Source organism: Acanthochromis polyacanthus, chromosome 22 (assembly GCF_021347895.1).
Source record: "Acanthochromis polyacanthus isolate Apoly-LR-REF ecotype Palm Island chromosome 22, KAUST_Apoly_ChrSc, whole genome shotgun sequence".
Taxonomy (NCBI): Eukaryota; Metazoa; Chordata; class Actinopteri; family Pomacentridae; genus Acanthochromis; species Acanthochromis polyacanthus.
The window spans coordinates 5,171,898-5,195,407 of record NC_067134.1 but is presented as its reverse complement, the minus strand read 5'-3'; the positions used below and the strand labels follow the sequence as shown (position 1 = coordinate 5,195,407).

The following is a 23,510-nucleotide window of genomic DNA, read 5'->3' as shown; positions in this document are numbered from 1 at the left end:
TGTGAAATGTTGCGACTTGCTGCCCATTCAGCCAACTTCTTTTTGACATCAGTGCAAGGCTCTGTTTCTTCAATGCAATCCTCACAATCAAATTCTTCATTGCTGTCACTTGATAACATTTCATAATCCGGTTCTTGACCACCTTCATATTGAAAATCCTGTAAATCCAACACTTCCATTTGGCTATTGCTTTCTGGTTCGGGAGCATAGACTGGATTTGATGAGACTCTATTTTTGAGAACATAATGCTCAAACATCTGCAAGTGCTCTGCAACTCTTGCTTTAATTCGTCTCCGTTTGGTCCGCGAGCTACCGAAGTAATCCATGTTTGGATCTGTAACAAAATAAATAAATAACTAGTTACAGATGAGAATGGACAGTTCTAAGTCATCTTATTCACAAAACTCCAGCATTAATTTTTACATTAATTATCAACAGACCAGGTTGTTGTGGGCCTTCACAGGGCAGACTTCCTTGACTTCATGCAAATTAGATCCCTGCACTCGCATGTCAATCAGCCCAAGACACACTAAAGACCTACCCCTCATTTCAATAACATTTTTTGCTGCATTTTATGCTGAGTGTCTGCAGCAAATAAATAAATGTGAGAGCAGAGCCATTGCAGTTATTATTTATTCATTTCGATTTAATTGTAATTTTTTAGTGTTATTTTTTAAATTTAATTGTTCTTTTTTATACCTCAATTTTGTATATATTTTCTGCTTTTGTATCAGTTTCATTTATATATTTTGTACATTTTATTTTTGAATTTTATTTTAACTTCTTTTTATTTATTTTTAATTATGGCTGGTTTGGTCCTCCACATTTCAATCACAGGTGACGCACAAAAGTGACTACTCCTCCTTTTCAGCCTATAACCCTCAGAATCTGGAGCGTGTTCTGTCAGCCTTGCTTGCTATGCAGTGAATACACTCCCATCCTAATAAATGCAGCATCACTCTGATTCTATTTTCGACACTTCCAACACGTCAGTCCAGTTTACACAGAGCATATAGCATCAGACAGGAAGTCAAGCATGGAAGAGGCTCATGTCATTCCAAAATTAAACATCATATATAGACTTCCGACTGTTAATCACTTGGGGCAGATAAGAAATACTCCCTCAAAATACCAGAAAGCCTCTTAATTTATGTCTTTTTACAAAATCATTTGGACAAGAAAGGTATTTTAAGTTCACAAGACCTCAGTCTACACAACACATCCAATTGTTAGCCACAAAACTCTTACACTTTTACTACCTTATTAAAATTAACCACCCAATCCTCCTCTCATCTTTATTTCAGGTACTAAGTTGTAACTATTTCAAAAATACTGTTTTTATTTGGACAACATTATCATTTCAGTTTAAGAAAAATCCCACTCTGCGTGGCTGATGTTACTTGCTATGCTTCATGTCCAGACTGTTCAGCCAGCTAGTTTACCTTACCACATTTAACTCTGATCCTCTAGAACATAATAAACTTTATTCCTAACATAACTCAAACAATGATAACATTGAAACCCACTTGCTCACATTAGCTTGACAATTTGTCTTACCTTTTGCAAGAACAGCTCGGCAAACGAAGAGGAAAGAATGATGTAGTTGCCGAGATTAGCGCCGAAGCCCGCGTCTTTTCGAAAATATACATCCGCCAGGGTTGTCTGGTCTGTATGACCAAACTAGCATGGCTAACAAGGCACATCAACCATGTTAAGCAGGTGTGTGTTCTTGTCCTTTCGCTCTCTGCCTTTTCCTCTTTACAGAGAAGGGAATTATATGATGATTTTTCACCACACAAAAGGTTTTGGTCTGGCACTACTTTGTTAAATGGAAGAATACTGGTAGGTGCAGTGTGTAGAAACTAGCACTTTAGCGACATCTGGCGTAAACGTCAGATTACAATGCAATGGGTGCTGGTAAGGATCAAAAAGAATTGTGAACAGGGCATCATTTTCAGTAGTTAGGAGGTGAGTTTTTTTCATTCATGTTTGTAACTATTATTTTAATTGATTAGAGATAGTTAAGGTGATGAATATAGGTTTTAAAAACTTTTGTAGACTCGTTTTCAAAAATCGCGTTTCACTCTTTTTGTCCCCAAAACCCACCCGAAGACAGAACGGCCAATCATTGTGCCAAATTAATGTAAAGTTTGGTAAGCTTTTTCTAACTAAATAAAAGGAAACAAACGTTTTATGGGGGTAATTGTACTCCTATTTTGATGGACTTTACATACAAATAAAAACATTATACCCTTTTTTCACCGTTTCTGTTCACCAAAATGCTGCCAACTATAATCACTCTGAACGCCAGATGTCGCTAAAATGCCAATTTCCACACAGTGCACCTTAAAGTGCTTCACATGTAGGATGTTGAAATGGGCAATGCCATTCTTTTTTTGTTATACAATTTAGGTTATGATGTTAGTAAACTGATACTGAAACATATAAGAACAAAGAATAAAATATTTGACTTTTTCTTTAAAACGCATACATTTCAAGGAAAAAATGTATCTTGGTCATCCTAAAACATGTTTACTTACATTAAATTTATCTTAATAACTTAATTTAATTTAAATTTACTTCAGTTTAAAAAGAACACTGACAGAGACGCAGAGATCATTTGTGGAGATGAGACAAAAATCCATCAACCATTACCACAGCCCTCCACTGATCTAGGCCCAATGTAAGAGTGGCTAGATTGATGCCTCTTCTCATGGAAAACACATAAAATCTCACAGTATGTATAGTATGTGTGCATCTGTTTATTTCTTAATTTACTGTCAATCACTTACTTTGTTACTGTGGCAGATAATTTCTCAAATTGTTTAAAATTATAAGCAAATATTTTCATACACACTTTATCTACAACTTAGAAACATTTACAGCTGTGATATCTGTACAAAAAGATCAGATATTAGTGGCCTGGTGCATGGGATTTTCTTTTTCCCAGCTACTCAAAGTTTGTGTTCTAGTATTATGGCAGTTCATCACCTGCGTTTAGCAAAATCAGTCATTGTGTTCTCATTTTATTTTTTTATTGATTTAAAAAACAAAGAGGGAACAGCACATATTAATGAACGTTTGTACAAATGTAAATATGCCAGATTATAGCCTTAGGCTAATTTCCATCTGCAGACCCCCTGGCAGGTTGATGGTAACATAAACATTCAAGGACACTATACAGACTAATACAGCTAGATAATACAGGTAAGACAAGCAGGACAGTAGACAAGTAAACAAAAGAAAAAAAAGACATATGTATTGCACATCCTCCCATCACACAGAGTACACCAAACATTTAGCAAATTTGACATTTATTGCCTTTCTGTGTGAAGTTTGCATGTTCTTCCCGTGCATGGGTTCTCTCCGGGCACTCTGGCTTCCTCCCACAGACCAAAAACATACTCATTAGGTTAATTGGTGACTCCAAATTGCCCTTAGGTATGAGTATGAGCGTGAATGGTTGTATGTCTCTCTATGTTGCCCTGCAATCGGCTGGCGACCGGTTCAGGGTGTACCCCGCCTCTCGCCTGATGATAGTTGGAATAGGTTCCAGCCCCCCCGCAACCCCGAAAGGGATAGCCGGTATAGAAAATGGATGGATGGATGGACATTTATTGCACCAACCCCTATTGCACTGATTGTTATTGCACTAATTTATATTGTACTGATCATTGACTGCCTTTAGGTATTTAAGAGGTTATGGTACTAATTTCGTCATTACTTTGGCCCTTGCCTACATTATTTGATTGAAATAGTGACTTATACACTGACTTTACTTTCAAGGGGACTCCCAGAAAGAGGGAGAGATTAAAATCTTGCAAGACCCATGTCTAATGGCTAAAGCCTGAAAGTAGGAGTTAAACAAACTGCTTGAATCAACAAGTTCATTAAGCATGATTGGTTTTTGACTGGTTCTGTTATTATTCAAATGGTTGATGCCTTGTTACCAAATAGCTACAGTCTGTGGCCTATATTAGTCCCAGATAATGACACCTAGGTATAGCTCATGCCAATTGACTTTTCAACTTACAGGCACCATAGGGGTCCACATGGGCTGCCAGTGGATCATATTTGAACATATTTGGGTTCTCTAAAAATACCAAGTTCTAGCCTGCGCCAACTTAACCAACATAGGCAGTATATGAATCTTGCATGATTATTTCACATAAGAAGTGCATGCCTTGGTAGCCCTTAAACAATCCACCTGGGTCCTGTATGACCAATTTAACCATGGGTCCATGTTAGGTTACTCAGTATCAGCCCGTGCCTGTATATTGACTCTATACCAATTCTGAATGGGATTCCCATGTGAGACCCAGATAACTAAACATATGTGGGTCCCATCTGATGACACCCAGTTCTACCCTCTGTCTGCTTAACCCACATAGGCTTTATATTGGCACCACATGGGCAGCCCATATGGGCTTGTGATGTGGGACCCATATAACTCAACCCATATGGGTTCCATATGATGAAACCCAGTTCAACCCTCCGCTTGCTTTACCCATATATGCTATGTATTGGCCCCACATGGGCAACCCATATCGGCTTGTGATGTGGGTCCCATATAACCAGACCTTTATAGGTCCCATCTAATGGTACTTAGTTCTACCCCATGTCAGCTTAACCCACATAGGTTCTGTATGGGTCCTGAATGGGCAGCCTTTTTGGGCTAGTGATGTGGGACCCTTTTTGGGCTAGTGATGTGGGACCCATATAACTTAACCCATATGGGTCCCATATAATAATACCCAGTTCCACCCTATGTCTGCGTAATCCACATAGGCTACATATTGGTCCCACATGGGCAGCTTCTTTGGGCTGCCCATGTAGGTCGAATATGTGTTAAACTATACGGGTCCCAGATAAATTTGCCCAACTCCAGCCTATGCCTACATTACCCACATAGGTTCTGTATGGGTCCTGCATGGTCAGCCCACTAGGGCTTCCCGTGTGAGTCCTATCTTACAAAATCCAAACAGGGCCCACACATTTTGCCCAGTTGAAGCCCATGCCCACCATGTACCCATGTACCCTGACTATAACCCACATGGGGCCAATATAAACATGCTGGCTGGGGAGGTGTCGGAGCGGGACCAGAATTTGGCTATAAATACGGGAAGAAAGAGACTGTTAGAGTTGAATTTGTAAATACATTTATCATAATCGAGCCTTAGAGCATTAACTGTGTGTGCATAGTATTTTACATGACCATTTTTATAGAATACCACTCACTCACTTCTATCTGCACACATCTCTCCCTCTCTCTCTCTCCCTAGTCTCCACATCCCAGTATATTTCCACTCTTTCAGCTTAGCACACCCCCTTGTGTAACTCAAGCTCTTATGCTATGTTTTCATTTCTGCTCGTGTATAAAATAAACTTCGTATGGGAGCAGTCTTTGTTGCTCGCACTAATGTGTCTTGTTACACTGTGCTGTGTTACCTTTGCAAGTCATAAGTTACAGTCTCCGTGTCTTTCTGGTTCGGTGAATATCTTCTTATGTTATGTGGGAGCTCTCAGCGGAGCGTCTCTCTGACATATAACTTGGTCCTTCGAGCTGGATCCGAGGATTCCTTCCCGACGTCGAGAAGAGCCGACACCGAAGTCTGTCGACAGCGATCGTCGCCAAGCAGCGAGATCTGAAAATCCTAGGATGTGAATTCGTGGCCAGGTCGGTGAAAGGAAAAGCGGTCCCTCAGCGCTGGGTGTGAATCCAAGGATCTGATCCAGGAAGTGACACCGATCAGAACCACGGGTGAGAAAGAGATTCCACTAGCATGATAAAATAGATTCCGCCTGCAAGGTGTACACAGGTGTGAGTGTGAAGAGATTCCGCCTTAATGGCATGATAAAATAGATTCCGCCGACATGACGAAAGAGATTCCGTCGGCAAGGTGTACACAGTGTGAATGTGAAGAGTGATTGAGAAATTCAAGCACATTATAAGGTCGAGAGTACCTTGCTGAATTTCTGATTTATTATTTTCCTTGTTGTTGACGACGTACTGGTGACAAGGGGATTAAGGGCGAGCTAGACTCATAAAAACTAACACCGCTGCAGCTTATCTGCAGTAGAAGGATGTGTTAGTGTCCTCCCGTTGTCTCGTGCCAGAGAACTCAACAACAAGCAGCTATAGGACAAAAACAAAGTGTATTAGAAGGCGATGAGAAGTTTATGGAAGGATATGTTGAAGAATCAGGAAAAATAAGTCAAAAAAGATGGAGAAAGAAACACAATTTCTCAGGCAAATTAGATGAGAGAGACGTCTTAGAACTCCAAACTAAACTAAAAACTGAAATCCTTCAGATAAAGAGTGGAGAAAAAAAAAGAAGTGCAGAAAGGATGCCAATACACCTGGGAACCTAAGAAACTGTTCGAGGGAGACCGAAGTCTGTGCACAGCCCCCTGGAACTAGGTTTGGGGACAAAAGCCCTCCGTGGTTGAATTCCACGTCGGCCGGTTAAAACCCTGTCCGGGTTCCGCGGGGTTCCAGGTTGACGGCATCCGAACAAAGCGCTTTAGGAAAGTGAAGTCCTGAGCTAAGAGAAGCCAAAACTTACAGTAGGAAAGTGAAGTCCTGAGCTAAGGAGAAGCCAAAACTTACGAAACGTGTGCATGTGTTAAACTGTGAGTGTGAAAGGACTGGTCAGTGCAGACAGCCTGAAACCTATCGGTGTGAACGTACGGCTGTTGTCAGTTGAAGTAAATCACTGAGTGTGAACAGTCATTGAGATTTAGGAGGACTTTGTGAAAACTCCAAAACGACCTTTAGTCCTGATATAGGACCCCTAGTGGAAAACCGGACTAGATAATAGAGCTGGCCTAGAAGCTTGTTTTCCAAGGGCTGAATTTTGGCTTATGACGCATTGTTTTCCACAAATTCTCAATAAAATTATTTTGAAAAACACCACAAATTCTAAATAAAAATAATTTTGAACAAAGCAACACAAAAATGGGAAATAATCAGGAAAAAATTTCACTATAAGGCGATGCAAAATAAGCAGAACAGAACAGAAGCATCCAGAATTGATACAATTCTTGTCAGATTGGGAAAAGAAATATGAATTTAATAGCAAATTAATAGTAGGAGGCTGCACAGAGCTATTTACAGAATTAACTGCAAAACAACAAACTGATAAAAGAAATCAAAAGAAACTGAAAAACAGCTTCATTATGCAGGAATATGGCTGAAAGAAGCACAAAGAAAAAAAAAGAAATACAGCAACAAATAAAAAAAGTTGTGGCCTGTGCAGCCAGAGCAGAAGGTGATAAGATAGTGTACAAAAATACAAAGACAATAACGATGGCCTGGTGCATCAGAGGCCGAAGGCGCCGCGGCAGCTGAAGCACTAGATAAATGACCCCCCCACCCACCCTCCCACCCCATAACAAGGGTGACAGATCACGAACCCAAAGACTGAATTTACACACTTACAATGTAAATATGAACAAAAAGGAACAGAAAGAGAAGATAGGACAGCTATTGTCTTCTATCAATTAGACCAGCTTCTACATTGAATACGAGCATGTCCAATGCAAGCATGATCACAGAAATTACTTTGTGGTCCGATTTGCTTTGTAACATTGATTATTAGAAACATTGATAATTATTATTATTATTAGAAACCTGCGATGGAGTCAGTGAAATAGGAATCTAATTTTCAGTTGTTCATATGTTTAGAGATTTGGGATTTTTCAATGACGAGCTTTTATGATGTGTGTGAGGCAATTGTTCCTGTAAGACCAAGACTGTATTCTTGCTGTTAGTTCGTACCACAATGAGAACTCAGTGCTTAAAATGGTTTACTTTCAGCTGCTTTTGCTTCAAGGTTCTTTTTATCTTTGGAATGCAGCTCAGCTTGGTACATTTCAAACACTTCACTCTGTATGCAGTATTAAGACCCCAGGAACAATTATCACACGGTTCAACAGATCAAGCTAAAATAGAGTTTCATGTTGATGAAGCATAGATGTAATAAAGTATAAATGTATTACTATATAAAGTTATTAATATATGGATGTGGTTGTATATTTCTTAACGGACGGAAAAAAGAAACAAACTCTATCCCATGGGAGTGCAGACCTGAATACCAGAGTAATAGAGCTGAACACCCGTATTACGACAACTTTTGCGGTTCATGAAACAGCCTCTTGGGTGGTGTGTAAAAACCACACCCTCCACACATTTGGATGGAAAAGAAACCTGATCTTTAATTTGTTTGTCTATAGGGGATTACCCAGAATTTAAAAAAAAAACCTGCCCAGTGATCTCTGGTCCAGCTGCCCTACAGATGTAGGACTGATAAAAGATTTTCCACCTGTTGAAATACAAGCAGCCACTCCATATCGACCACAAATTCCTCAATATCCTTTGAAACACGCAGTAATAGCAAGTATGAGACCTGTTATTGCAGACATGGGAAAATCAGGGATTATTGTGGAAACAAAGGAGAATGTTTGCAATACACCCATTTTCCCTGTTCGAAAAGCACATACAAGAAAATGGAGGATGGTTCAGGATTTAAGAGCAGTGAATGATGCTGTACAGGAAACTACGCCTGATGTTACAAACCCACATACCTTATTAAATGAAGTAACTTCATATAGAAAGTGGTTTTCAGTTATAGATTTGAGTAATGCTTTCTTCTCTATACCACTACATTCAAACTCACAACACTGGTTCGGGTTTACATTTGAAGGTACACAGTACATCTATACACGATTATCACAAGGTTTTACGGAAAGCCCCCACATATACACTCAGGCTCTCAGGTGCTCGATGTCAACATTTCAAATTCCAGAACACAGCCAAATTTTGTTGTATGTTGATGACATTCTTGTGCCTGCAGACACGCAAGAACACTGCAAGCAGACAACGATGGCAGTGTTACAACACTTACATGGAACAGGTCATAAGGTTTCGCTAAACTAACTTCAGTTATGGGCTCCACAAGTAGTGTATCTAGGCCATATACTTTCAAAAACATGGGGAAGCTCTACTTCCTGACAGAAAAACTGCAATCCAAAATGCTCTAAAGCCGTGAATAACAACAAATGATGTCCTTTTCCGACCTTTGTAATTTCTGCAGATCTTGGGTTCCAGATTGTGCAGTGTTATCTCAGCCACTGCGACATTTAATATATTGCAAGGAAATGTCATTAACAGATGAAGTTACTTGGACTGAACATGCTGAGAAGGCTTTTAAAAATCTAAAATTAGCCCTGAAAACTGATGTTGTTTTGGCTCTACCTGACTATAACAAACCGTTTGACCTGTTTGAGTGGCAACTCCGAATGAGGAAACTAAACCATGACCTGATATTTTTGTTCTACCACAACCTGGTTTTATTGATATTTTTGTGGACATTTCCGCTTCGAACGACGTTCGAGACAATCATTGTGAGGGCTATGCAATAACAGCAACTACAGTCTTAAAAGCTAACTAAACCTGCCGGCGTGTATTGAAAGTAATTTCTTAGTTTTATTTGGAGACCTGTTTTGAAACTCCAAAACACTGTTCTATATGGATTGGGCACAGATAAAATCCATTTCTCATAGTAGCATTTATCTCCAAACACAAGAATCATAGTGCAGGGCAGCATTATTATTGCTGGGATTGCATATATATGTCTGCTTTGTCAAAATCATTTTTCAGAGAGAGTAATTTACATTCATAGAACACAGTGTGCAAAACAATTCAGTTCTAGCCTTTTACACATGTATAATCAAACACCAAAAGCTGAACCAGTAAAAAGAAAAATAAGAAAAGGAAATGCTTCTGCACCAGAGAGGCTCTGATCTGTTCAAGCAATCAACAGTGAAACATACAATTGGCACATAACTGCACAAAATTACAAAAACAGAGACGGTTGGCGAAACGTCTAGAACTAGTAGCATGTATTTCCTTTTCTTGCTTTTGATACTTTACCTTTTGATGCACTACATGGGTCAAAAGTGACCCAATCCAGTGGAAAATGGGTATCCTGACCCCCACTGTGCACCCAAGGGTTAAAGGAGTAATGTACAGATGTCCTGTCCTGTGATGCCAAAATATTTAACTGATGCTTAAAGTTGAAATCTGCTGAATATTAACACATTTTAAAGCAGTACATGCTTGGCTAATAGATGACCTGCCTCACATTTATCTACAAGTAATTGAAAACTGTAGAGATAAAAACCTTTAGGAGATGGTTGTCGAAGCCTACATTTGATCTGTTATTAGGGGGGGTTTCACGATACTGCGTTTTTCTTTTCTTTCTGCATTACAGTATTGCGGATGGTATTTAAATCCATAGGAGCATTTTCGCACTGTGTGAGTGCAAAGCTCATCGAAAGGATGACTCCACTATAACACTGAATGACCTTGCCAACTCTGGTGCAAAACAAGCCTCATTCAGCACACAATGTTTTGAACACAATAGAATTAGAAATCTTAGCAGACGCATATCTGAACAAACTTCGTGGCTCAAGCGCGGAGCAGTTCTCACAAACAACCTCTATCACATTGAAAACAAACCCATCCTCGAGTGAGTCATGGTCTCACCCATGTCTCAACAGGAGGGATGGTACACATGATGCAGAGACAGTTCTTCGCTGAAAATTTTTCTGACTTTGCCAAGGAAACTGTACACAATCCATATGGACCTTATTGAACTAACAGCATCAAAAGGACTAATATATTGTTTAGTAATTATAGATGCGTTTTCAAAATGGGTTGAAATATACCCAACCAAAGATAACAGCCATAACTGTAGCAAAAGCTCTCTGCAACCATTACTTTCCAACTTATGGTATTCCCGCCATAATTAGATCAGATAATGGTACATATTTTGTAAATGCAATCATGACACATTGCTCACAGGCATTGGGTTTCTCACTAAAAAAAAAAATCACTGCGCATATCATCCACAATCCGCCGGCCTTGTAGAACGTACGAATCAGACAATAAAAAACAGGCTAGCCAAAACTATGGAAGAAACCAAGAGGCCTTGGCCAGATTGTTTATCCTTGGTTAAACTGTGGATGAGAATTACGCCTACGGGAGACAAAGCAATAACACCATTTGAGATAGTGCATGGGAGACCTTTCCCACTTCCATGAAACAACAATCCACTGAATCTTAGTGAGCAGACTGGATGCACATACACTGAAAATGAGAGAAGGTCAGAGTTCAAATAATCTGCCAGAGTGTTCTTCTGCTTTGTCTACACAGAAGCTCCAGCCTGGAGACTGGGTCCTGATTAGAGTCCTGAGGAGAAAGAATTGGAAGTCGCCCAGGTGGGAAGGGCCGTATCAAGTACTGCTGACGACAACCACGGCAGTAAAAATTGCTGAACGGCCTTCGTGGATCCACCAATCGCACTATAAGCTGATACAACTGGAAGCAGAGCCAGATCAACCGACGGGGTAGCGGTGGAAGTCCGATACAAAGGGGTCAGTAGCACAATAGGGTTCTGACGTCTCAACCCGGTGAAGAATCCAACTGATCCGCGCCCAACTTTAAAATGGCTCTCTGGCGACTTCTGCTAGTCGCAGGGGTGACTTTGTCACTTCTGTGGTTCCTCTTCTTCTCTCTCTCCTCTACAGGAACTCACAGGACTAAAAGAACCCATGAACACTTCATGGCAGCGACTTGGGAACAGAACGTCTGGTATAAAGCTATGAATTTTACAGCACAACAGAATAATGTCACCAATTGCTACGTGTGCTCACAATTACCTCATCATGCTACACATCAGACCATTTTCACTCCTGTAGGACTTAATAAATCAGAAACAATGTTCGGAGAAAACACACTCAGAATGCTAAAAAATTTCACCGGTAACATGTCATACTGGTTTCCAAATTGTACTATTCATAAGGGAAAATGGCTGGATACCACTAATTTTTCACAGGCTACGAACACCACATTAGGGGTAGGGATTGCACCATTACGAACAAACATTCCTTTCCCATTCTGTCTCCAACGCACCTGTGGCGATATGTACAGGCATCACTTACCAGGAACACCTAATTGCATCCATATAATATCACTTTCCAGTAACTCGTCTGCTATCTTATCATCAGTTCCCTTTATTGCAGGATTTAACGCATCTTGGTGGTTTTCTGAGGATAAATATAGAACTGGAAGAAACATAACAACCTTTAATCTCGGACCAAAAATCTCCACTCCACCCGAAATGATGTGGCAATGTGGAGGACTTCTTTATTGGTACTTGCCATTTGATTGGTGCGGTACTTGTACTTTAGTTCATTTGCAACCTGCTGTAATTGTCATTTCTGACCAACAATTAGAGAACAGGACATATACACACACACACACACACCGAATCCAAAGCCATGAAACTAAAGAAGAACAACAACCTGCTTTCAGTAAACCAAAACGTTTTTTTTATGTCTTTTGTTCCTTCATATGGTACATCAAGATTCTCCGCAAGTGTAAATAAACTTTGGTTTTCTCTCAATAACGCACTAATTGACATAACTGATCAGCTAGAAAACGATCCTGAACTTAAGGCTATCAAGCAAATGACACTCCAAAACAGAATAGCTTTAGACCTTCTTTTAGCAGCACAAGGAGGAGTTTGTGAAGCTGTTAATGACCATTGCTGTACATACACACGTGGACAAAATTGTTGGTACCCCTCAGTTAATTTAAGCTTCAGTGTACCGCCGGCGGTACACCTACTAATTTGCATAGGAATTTCAGGAATGTCCGACGGGTGCAAACGCGATTATACAAACACTATACACCGATGGAAAGCTTAGATTCTCATGAATCCGCCGGTATAAACCACTTTCAGATGCGATTACCACAGCGGGTGAGAAAAACACATTTGTCCGACAAAAACAAATATTCATCCATCCGTTCTCTATACACGGCTTCAAAGCACACAGCGCGACTCACATTTCCGGGTTTATTATTACACACAAAAAAAAAGATTCCACAAAAAACGGCCATAATCCAACCTTTTACATCAGATGACACAAGCCAGTAAACTATTTTGTCCAAAACATGTCCTGAAGTCGGTATAAAATCCCCGAATCGGTCGTTTTCAAGGAAATGCACCTCCCGATGCGCGTCCAATATTCCCCGTATTTTTCGTAATTTTTTTATTTAAAAATAGAATATTAGCGATTTTTTGTACTGAAAACGGCTGGAATTGACTGAAGCTTAAAGGGTTAAAGAAGGAAAAACCCACAATTCTCACTGAAATCACTTGAAACTCACAAAAGTAACAATAAATAAAAATTTATTGAAAATTAAATAATCAAAAACAGCCATTACTTTTGAATTGTTGATTAACATAATTATTTAAAAAAACAAACTCATGAAACAGGCCTGGACAAAAATGATGGTACCTCTATAAAAGATTGAAAACTATTTGACCAGAGTGACATGATTAACTCAGGTGTGTCATTTAATTGACATCACAGGTGTTTCCAAACTCATAATCAGTCAGTCTGCCTATTTAAAGGGAGACACCTGCTGTTTGGTGAAAAGGTGTGTACCACACTGAACATGGACAACAGAAAGCGAAGGAGAGAATTGTCCCAGGACATCCGAAAAAAATGATAGACAAACATCTTAAAGGTAAAGGCTATAAGACCATCTCTAAACAGCTTGAAGTTCCTGTGACAACAGTGGCTCATATTATTCAGAAGTTCAAGACCCACGGGACAGTAGCCAACCTCCCTGGACGTGGCCGCAAGAGGAAAATTGATGACAAATTGAAGAGACGGATCGTTGGAATTGTATCCAAAGAGCCCAGAGCAACCTCCAAAGAAATTAAAGGTGAGCTCCAAGGCCAAGGTACATCAGTGTCAGATCGCACCATTCGTCGTTGTTTGAGCCAAAGTGGACTTCATGGGAGACGACCAAGGAGGACACCACTGCTGAAAAAAACTCATAAAAAAGCCAGACTGGAATTTGCAAAAATGCATGTTGACAAGCCACAAAGCTTCTGGGAGAATGTCCTTTGGACAGATGAGACCAAACTGGAGCTTTTTGGTAAGGCACATCAACTCTATGTTCATAGACTCAAAAACCAAGCATACGAAGAAAAGAACACTGTCCCTACGGTGAAACATGGAGGAGGCTCAGTAATGTTTTGGGGCTGCTTTGCTGCATCTGGCACAGGGTGTCTTGAAAGTGTGCAAGGTACGATGAAATCTGAAGACTATCAAGGCATTCTGGAGAGAAATGTGCTGCCTCGTGTCAGAAAGCTTGGTCTCAGTCGCAGGTCATGGGTCTTCCAACAGGACAACGATCCAAAACACACAGCCAAAAACACCCAAGAATGGCTGAGAGAAAAGCGTTGGACTATTCTAAAGTGGCCTTCTATGAGCCCAGATCTGAATCCCATTGAACATATGTGGAAGGAGCTGAAACATGCCATTTGGAGAAGACACCCATCAAACCTGAGACAACTGGAGCTGTTTGCTCATGAGGAGTGGGCCAAAATACCTGTTGACAGCTGCAGAACGCTCATTGACAAATACAGAAATTGTTTAATTGCAGTGATTGCCTCAAAAGGTTGTGCAACAAAATATTAAGTTATGGGTACCATCATTTTTGTCCAGCCCTATTTCATTAGTTTGTTTTTTTAAATAATTATGTTAATCAACAATTCAAAAGTGATGGCTGATTTTGATTATTTAATTTTCAATAAATTTTTATTTATTGTTACTTTTGTGAGTTTCAAGTGATTTCAGTGAGAATTGTGGGTTTTTCCTTCTTTAACTGAGGGGTACCAACAATTTTGTCCACGTGTGTACATCCCTGATCACAAAGGCAATTACACTTTAATCAGACAGAAATTGGATGAGATTAAAATAGACATTTTAAGCAACCAAGACAAAGGTATTCTTTCAGGCTGGGATTTTACCTCTTGGTTTACATCTGGTGGTATTTTTCAGACTATTAAAAGATTTGTAATTATAAGTGTATGTATTTTGTTACTATTTTGCATTTTTGCTACCTGCATTTTACCATGTTTGAGATCCATGATTTCTAAAATGATAACCACTTCTGTTGTTGCTTATGCTGCACTCGAAATGGAAGAACCACAATATGACTAATGATGAGAATGATGATGTTGAAGTGTAGTTTAATGACGAGACTGCAGAAAATGTTTTACAAGATGTTGTTAGCTGATCTTCACATTTTTTGATCATGATAAACAGGAGGGAATGTTAGAGTTGAATTTGTAAATACATTTATCATAATCGAGCCTTAGAGCATTAACTGTGTGTGCATAGTATTTTACATGACTATTTTTATAGAATACCACTCACTCACTTCTATCTGCACACATCTCTCCCTCTCTCTCTCTCCCTAGTCTCCACATCCCAGTATCAGCTCTTTCAGCTTAGCACACCCCCTTGTGTAACTCGAGCTCTTATGCTATGTTTTCATTTCTGCTCGTGTATAAAATAAACTTCGTATGGGAGCAGTCTTTGTAGCTCGCACTAATGTGTCTTGTTACACTGTGCTGTGTTACCCTTGCAAGTAAAAAGTTACAGTCTCCGTGTCTTTCTGGTTCGGTGAATATCTTCTTATGTTATGTGGGAGCTCTCAGCAGAGCTTCTCTCTGACAGGGACCAGGAGCTCATTTGGAATCGAGCTGCCGTTGAGTTCAGACCTCATCTATATCAAATTTGCTCAAAGTTACAGTAAAACTGTATCACCATGGATGCTGAGAGACTTGCTATGATTGGTGTACTAGTCCAGCAGCAGAATCAGAACCTCCTCAGATTGCACCAAGCTGTTGACAGAAGGAGAAGAGAGAGAAGAAGGAGAGACAGAGTTGTGTGGGTCAGACAGTGGATACTGAGAAGGCCTGAACATGGACTGTATGAGAAGCTGATGGTGGAGCTGAGGAATGAGGATCCACGAGCCTTCCAGCACTTCTATCAAAAATCTATCAGAACTTGTATCAAAATGATCCGTTCAGCTCCATAGTCACAAGCGGTATGCCGCTAAACCAACTTTATACCCCCGCCGAGCCAACGCTCGCGTCACCGCTAAACCAACGCTAGCTACCGCTCGCTACCACTAAACAAACGCTAAAGCAACGTCGGCTTCAGTGGTGCACCGCTAAGCCAACGCCCGTGTTTTCAATTTTTTCCCCCCATTTTGTGCGCAGTGACAAGCGTTGTTGAAATTCAGCCCCCCCTCCCTACCGTTCAAGGAACGCTCCAGCAAAGTTCGGGCGGTGTGACCGGGGCTTTAGCTCCTTTAGAGCCGCGGGGGGAGCCGTTAGCTCCTTTAGAGCCGCGGGGGGAGCCGTTAGCTCCTTTAGAGCCGCGGGGGGAGCCTTTACCTCCCCTAAGGCCGCAGGGGGAGCGTTAAGCTCTTCTAAAGCCGCGGGGCCCGTAAGGGCCGGAGATGGGGCGATGACCCCCACACGGACAGGAGATGGGGAGATTGCCCCCACAAGGACAGAAGGCGGGCCAATGGACCCCTCAAGAAAAGAAGACAGAGCAATGGTCTCCAGAGGAACCAATGACGGGCCGGTGGACCTCACAGGAACCGAAGATGGGGCAATGGACCCCACAGGAACCGAAGACGGGGCAATGGGCCCCACAGGAACCGAAGACGGGGCAATGGGCCCCACAGGAACCGAAGACGGGGCAATGGGCCCCACAGGAACCGAAGACGGGGCAATGGGCCCCACAGGAACCGAAGATGGGGCTGATGCCAAACGTTAGCTCAGGGCCTCTCCTCAACCGGAGGGAGTGAGGCGGCACGGGGCCTCTCCTCAGCCGGAGGGAGTGAGGCGGCACGGGGCCTCTCCTCAGCCGGAGGGAGTGAGCCGGCACGGGGCCTCTCAGCGGCGATTTCTACCTGCCCGGGGGTTGAGGGGGTGCACAACCCCTCCTGGGCAGGAACCGGGGAGTCCCGGCGCTTCCTGGCACCACGCCTATAGCGACCAGGCTGCTGCGCTAGGGACTGTGGGAAAACAGGGCTGGACTGGCTACAGCTTGGATTGCAAGGGATAACTGATTCAAATAGTTCGGGGGCAGGCAGGCTGACAGACTGGGGACAGGTGTGGTGAGAGGCAGGAACGGGAAGGGCGACGTATGGCAAAGGTGTGTTTATGAAATCCCTGATGTAATCAGGCAGGTGGCAAATAAGCCAGGGTTTCTGAGCTGCCAATTTTCGACCCCGAGTGACCAGAATATCTCTACTGTCCCCCAACCAGTCCCAGTACAAGTCACTCAAAGCATCGAAATACTCCTTATTCTCCTTGCAAGAAAAAATATTTCCAGGGAGGCATTTGGGGTTGGCAGAGAACCCTTTCTTTGGGAACCACGTTTTCCCCTGGATGGGGAAATCCATGCAGCAGGCGACAGACAGGCAGGGTGATATAATAAGAATTTATTTAACAAAAGAACAAACAAAGAAGCACTCCATAAGGGAGGCACAGGGGAATTAACAGGCAGAGGGATAAACGAAACTAAGTTAAACTAAGGGCGACAGTGCGGGACCGTGATGTGCGGTTAACTAAACTAAAAAAACATGAAGAGGCAACTCACAAATGTCCAGGGGGGTCGGGAGACTGGGCGAAGGCAGAGCAGATGATCCTGTGGTGGAGATGTGATGCGAACGGCGGGGCAGACAGACTGGGAATAGACGTCGGGGGTTACTGAGCAGAGGAGGAGTGGTGAACAGGTGAAGTAATCCGTAAAACCGATGAGCGGAACGCTCGCGGCAGATTGTAGCAGGTGGACAGCAGGGTGTAGAGTATCTCTGGCAGGAACAAGATGCAGGAGGTGTGTGGCAGGTATGAGGCAATGATGCAGCACTGGAGCTGAGCAGCGAACCAGGCTTTATATTGAGCTGATTGTTCTTAATTGTTCATCGCGCTCAGCTGTGCTTCACACCAGCTGCTCCTAATTAGCAGAGTCAGAGAGCTGGCACAGGAGGGCGTGACACTGTGAAACCTTCAGAATGTTGAATAGAATAAATTTGGACCATGATGAATGTAAATAAAGATTTCTGGATTAATCTGGTCGTTTTGGTCATGTTTTTTTCTAATTCAGGTCATTTTTTGTTGTTTTTTGTACCATCTTGGTCATTGTGTGGATTATTTTGGTTATTCTGATTGTCTTTAAGGTTGTTTTTGTTTCAAATTGTTCAGTTTGTGGCTCATTTTGATTGTTGTGTCTCTATCTTTGGTCAGTTTATGTCTTTAGGATTGTTCTTACAAGAAATTTTGGCCATTTTGTGCTTTTTCAGTACATTTTTTAGATAAAAATTGTTTAAATCAGACTAAATGATATATGAACCGGGGGGTGGTCATGTGACCCAGAGAAGATGGCAGCATAAGTGAAGAGCTCTAGCCACTCGCGCACAATTATTGTCTTTTTACCTGGACTAAAAGTCATTGCTTGAGGTTTGCATCCCGTCCTGATAATGTCAAAAACTCGGCCGACGAAGGAGTGTGACATTTTTACACGTACCCGCAAAACGACCACGACTGTGACCAGCCCATCGCCTGTTGAAGCTAGCACGGGAAGCATGGGCAACATAACCACAGTGCTAGCTGAGCTTAAGTTGCTCCGCTCAGAGTTTGGACTGAAGTTGGATGGTATAAATAACACCCTTGGGGGGGGGCGCTATGGAGCCAGGGACCCGGAAGGCAGCATAACGTGGATGCTCCGTGTAACCTGCATTAAAAACTTGTAATAACCCTACATTAGACAAGCCAACTGAACTGAGAAAATGTCCAAGACGACTACAATTAAGGACTGTGGTATTTTCACCCGAAAGCGCGGTTCCCAAAAACCATGTAAAGCTGATAGTCCACCACCGGATCCGCACGGCGAGAGGGCCGCTAGCCTTAGCAACACAACCGACCTCACGGCGGTATTAGTTGAACTACAGTCACTTCGCTCCGAGTTCGGTGGATTTGGAACTAAACTGGACAGTATAAGTAGTCTCATGGGTGAAATGACTAAGTCGGTGGCCGCTTTGGAGAACAGCATGGCAGAAGTGAAGCAAAATGTTGCCGCCAATGCTACACGACTGGAGGAAGCTGAGCACAGAATCATGACAACAGAGGAACACCTAGAAAAGAGCACAGCGGATCTCAACAGGGCCATGAAGCGAATCGCCTACCTGGAGACCAAGACCGATGACCTGGAGAACCGGAGCCGAAGGAAAAATCTGCGTCTGTTTGGCCTCCGAGAGGGCACTGAGGGCAAGCGGCCGCTGGCGGAGTTTATACGGGAGATGCTACCACGATGGCTGGAGACCGACAGATCCTTCACTATAGAGCGAGCCCATCGTACCCTCGCCTCGCCGAAACCGAACCAAGACAGAGCAGTCATTATCCGTTTTCTGAACTTCCAAGATCGGGAATTTGTGTTCCGCTCCACAAAGCAGCGCAACATTGCACACGATGGAAACAAGCTCTTCTTTGCCCAGGACTTATCAGCTGAGACCGTTCGGCAGAGAGCCGAATTCAACACCGTCAAAAAAATGTTCGCCGAAAAAGGAATGTTCCGCGGGTTCCAGTACAACCCATGCAAGATGAGGATCCTCCACAATGGGAAAATTCAACTATTATCATCACCAAAGGAGGCAGAGGAGTTTCATCGCAAGCACACCGGGGATAACTAACGGAATGCGGTGAGCTGTTCACTTTCTGGACCACACAACAAGCTGGTTTCAGTCATTAAACACTCCATAAATGTGTGGATATAAGATGAGCCAAATAACCCGAGACTTTTTCAGTTATACATTTATCTTACTAAATCCAGGCAGCTATGTAATTTAATTTGTCAAAGGCATTCCTCTATAATACTTTCAAGATGCCACTATAAACATTTAAGGTTTTTTTTTCTTCTTCTCTGCTTTTTGCACCAATATTATACATTTTTGTGAAAGTGTTATTTTTTCTAAGAACTTTTGTTTGTCAGAATGGACACCATTGAGAGACACTGTTGCCAAACAACTTACTGGCTTATCTAACCTGTTTACTGTTTGTTTGGGTTCATAGAGTTTTAAGATATGGAAATGTGCGGTTTACGGACACCACTGTGGCTTCTGAAGTCAGGTTCTTATAGTTCAACTACTCCTCTGTAGAGTGGATTAGTATAAGCCCCTGTTCACTGTTCTGAGTAAGGGTACGGACCTGGAGTATTATGGGCCAATCACAGGTATATTTTTGTTTGTTGGTTTTGAAGTATTTCTATGTATTTTATGTTAATGCAGCATCAGCAATGGGTCTCAGCACATTCACATTACAGAACAAAACTACCACTTATGGAACAAGCAAATATCCAGAACATGTCTGATATAAAAATTACAAGTTGGAACGTCAGGGGACTCAGAAAATTGATTAAATTGAAGCAAGTTATAAGCAGGATCAAACAGCTTAAATCCAAAATAATTTTTCTTCAGGAAACACACTTGACAATGTCTGATGTAAAACTTGTAAAGAACAGATGGTCTGGTCAAGTTGTACATGCATCATACAGTAACTATGCCAGAGGGGTACTTATCCTGATCCATAGAACCATACCGTTTCAAATGACTAAAACAATCCAAGACCCTGCTGGTAGGTATGTAATCGCTCAGGGCAATATTTTTTCATTTGCAGTAAATCTAGTGAGCATATATGGACCAAATGAAAATAACCATAAATTTTTTGAAGATCTCTTTCTTACAATATCTACTTTACAAGGATCTTACATAATTGGAGGAGATTTTAATTGCACTTTAAACCCAACTATAGATCGTTCAACAGGCTCAGACATTTATAAAACGCAAACTAGACAAGTAATAAATCAATATATATCAGATATTAATCTGGTGGAAGTGTGGAGGGAGCAGAATCCAGACAAAATAGAATTCTCCTGTCAATCCGGTATACATAAATCACGATCTCGTATAGATTATTTTTTGGTCTCAAGAGGACTTTTATCAAGGATCAAAAGATGCCAGTATGATAGCATAGTGATCAGTGACCATGCAGCGATCTCACTGAGTGTCCACATAGAGAAATTTACCAATAACCCCATTAACTGGCGATTTCAAGCTCGATGGCTACAGAATCCTGACTTTGTTAAATTCGTAGGGGAAAAAATAGATAGCTATTTTGAATTAAATACAGACCAAACTAGTGCCTCGATGAGATGGGAAGGGTTTAAAGCATACATTAGAGGTGAAATTCTCAGTTTCACAAGTACGAAGGCCAAAAAACAAAAGAAACAGATGGAAATTCTGGAAAAACAGATCAAACTCTTGGAACTAGACCGAACTGCTGGCGATGACCAATTAAAACAAAGCGAACTGTTACGTTTAAGAACTGAGTATAATAAATTATCCTCCGATGCGGCCGCGAGAAATCTATTGTGGTTAAAGCAATCTTATTATGATCAGGGAGAAAAAGCTGGCAAGCTCCTGGCATGGAGAATTAAGAAAATGCAGAGTGACAGAGCGATTAATAGCATAATCACCTCTTCAGGGAACTTAACAGTAGACCCATGTGAAATCAATGACAGCTTTAGAGAGTTTTATAAAAATCTATACAAGTCAGAATGCCCTCAAGTTTCAGAGGAACGGGAAACATTTTTAGACCAACTTCAATTCCCGACCCTAGCAGAAGATTCCAAAAAGGAATTAGACAGAAATTTAACTCCTGAAGAAATATTACAGGCTATCAAAAACATTAACAGCGGTAAGGCCCCCGGGCCGGATGGATTTACGATCGAATTTTATAAAGCTTTTCAAGAAAAATTAACAATCCCACTTTTTAAAATGTATGAAGAAGCTTATCAAAATGGAATTCTGCCACCGACTCTAAGACTGGCAATGATCACTGTTCTGCCCGCAGATGACAATTCATCATTTCTAGTTAAATAACATACAGTTTAAAAAGCAAGTTAAAAGTATTTCATCAGAATTTTATTGTGAAAGATCAAGTTGGAAGTATTTCATCGGTGTTTTACTGTGAAAGGTTAAAAAGGATCTGCTTTGCATTGTGGGACAGAGATGCTCATATGTACACACGCAGAGAGAAGCAGACACATGGTGACAGCATTCCTCCTGTTACGTTTTTTCCTACACCCGCGAAAGCAATGGCTGTAAGTTTTTCTTCATTGTTTAACGTTCAGGACGGCCATAAGATGCTTGATTTGACTGTTGTTTATTTGTAGAAATGCATTTATTGTGGTTTATTCTGTTTTAATCACGGAAATATATGCTAATGTCTAACTGTGTCAACACGTTTTTTAGCTTGTGAACGAGTACATCAGCATATCGGTGGCTTGCGTGACAATTTGCATAGCATGTTAACATAGCATTTAGTCAGTAGTTTGATGTTTAATGACTGTTTATAGCACTTGCTCGCGGTTTATATTAACCAGGCAACTTTACAACTAAGCTAAAAATGCCTTTTTCTCTTCTCTGTTTGTATATTGCAGTTTCACTCATAAGTTTTCACCTGTCATCCATGAGATGCTAATAAAGGAGCAAGGCGCTCGCTTCCTGGCTCGTGAAAACCGAGTTTGGCTGGCTGTTTAACTGCGTTGACATACAAGTTGTATATAACACGTAGAGAGAACAGTACAGTGAAAAGCCATACCATCAGTGGATGTAAAATAAAACAACACAGCCATGGATACAGAAACCAGTGTCAGAGATGAACAGGCGAAGTCAGAAGCTAGCCTAAAGAATTCCATTGCATCTAAATCTTACAAATCTGCCCATAAAGCAAGCTCCAGACACTCAGCCTCTTCCAAGCCTTCTGTCGCTGAAGCAGCCATCAGAGCCAGAGCTTCAGCTGAGGCAGCGCGTACCAAGTCAGCCTACGCTAAAAAGCAGTTGGAAATTAAGAAGAAGAAAGCCAGATTAGACCTGGAAAAAGCTACTCTGGAAGCAGATTTAGAGGTCTTGGAGATCGAAAAGGAAGCAGCAGCTGCTTGCATCGAAGCTGAGGTCCTAGAAGCAGCTGCAGCTTTGGAAGATGAGGATGTGCAAAGTGGGAGGAGCACTGTTCCACCGCAAGTGGTGCAACAGAGAACTGAGGACTATGTGCAACGCCAAACACAGTTCAGTCTGCAAGTCAACACTCCACTCACACATAATGAGGTTTCCCACTGTGTGAAAAAGTCTTCTCTGACAACATCACCTGCAGTCAAGAAGGAAAAGCACACACATATCTTCTCACCTCTAGCTAATGAGAATATGTGTGCAGCCAATTACACACATACTCCAAATCCACAAAACAATCTCCAAAGACAATTTACCACAGATAACACTCTCACTCCCGGTCCAGTGGATGACCAGCAAAGACAATGCAATCAGCACCTTCCTCAGTACACCAGCAGCCCACCTATGATAGACTTTGCCAAGTTTCTTGCACGCAGAGAGCTGGTGACCACAGGTCTCACAAAATTCGACGACTCACCAGAGAACTTCAGAGCATGGCAGTCATCGTTTCTCAATGCAACACAGGACTTGGAGCTCACGTACAGCGAACAACTGGACC

The 23,510-nt window shown here is 41.7% G+C and overlaps 1 protein-coding gene across 17 annotated transcripts in view; it reads right to left on the bottom strand.

Moving 5' to 3' along the window:
* LOC110972485 (zinc finger protein OZF-like) overlaps positions 1-23,510 on the bottom strand; it is a 657,596-nt gene that overhangs the window by 81,497 nt on the left and 552,589 nt on the right. The gene's annotated exons all lie outside the window — the stretch shown is intronic.